Source organism: Chiloscyllium punctatum, unplaced genomic scaffold (genome assembly GCF_047496795.1).
Source record: "Chiloscyllium punctatum isolate Juve2018m unplaced genomic scaffold, sChiPun1.3 scaffold_328, whole genome shotgun sequence".
Taxonomy (NCBI): domain Eukaryota; kingdom Metazoa; phylum Chordata; class Chondrichthyes; order Orectolobiformes; family Hemiscylliidae; genus Chiloscyllium; species Chiloscyllium punctatum.
In genome coordinates, this window is record NW_027310062.1 from 227,143 (window position 1) to 228,194 (window position 1,052).

Here is a 1,052-nt window from a genome sequence, read left to right on the forward strand (position 1 = left end):
AAATTATAAGGAATTATTTACCTGCACACCGAGCTTCCGTGCTCTCCAACATACGCAAAGCCATACTCTTGTTGTGTACCAAAATGAAATACCTTCCATTTATCCAGATTGAACTCCATGTTACATTTTTCAGTACAACGACTCATTGGATTAAGACCCTTTTGAAACTTCGATAATCTTCTCCACTGTCTACAATTCTGGTATCGCCTGCAAACCTACTAAGCACGCCTGCTGTGAGTTCCACTGTTTTCTCATATAGATCAATGATTCCTATTTACTTGTAGTGGCCGTGATTTAACAGTGTGCAGATCATACAACAATTAGTCATGCAATTAACCATGAGGAAGAAAGCCGCAGACTGCAGGGAGATATCAAACAATTGGAAATAAAACTGGTGAAAGCAATTCATTCCAGGGAAGTGGGTGATAGTGAAGCAAAATTAAACTTCAAACCAGCTACTCACGCTCCAGTTGAGGCATTCTGCTGCCTCAGCAAGATGCACTGTAGATTGCTGTTATTATAAAGGGGAACAAATTTTCCATTCTGCCCCGCCTTTGACCAGGAACACTTCCAACCTCAGAATTGCTTGCGCCTCTAAACCATCATAGAAACACCGTGCATTCTCCGGTTGTGTCACTTGAGCCATCGAGTATCTCTGCAACCTCATTTCCATCTTGATTTCAAGTTGGTTATTCGCGACTGCGCCACTCAGTTCCTCTGATTCTGGGGCTGGGAACTGGGACTATGTGGCAGCAGTGGTTACTGCCTTGTGTGGGGAAACTTGTGAAGTAAACAATGTTAAACTGCATTGCAATTGAAGTATACATTTCAAAAGCTTGGTAACAACAATGACTGTAGATGCTGGAAAGCAGATTCTGGATTAGTGGTGCTGGAAAAGCACAGCAGTTCAGGCAGCATCCGAAGAGCAGTAAAATCGACATTTCGGGCAAAAGTTCTTCATCACGAATACAAGCAGAGAGCCTGAACGGTGGAGAGATAAGTGAGAGGAGGGTGGGGTGGGGAAAAAAGTAGTATAGAGTACAATAGTTTCA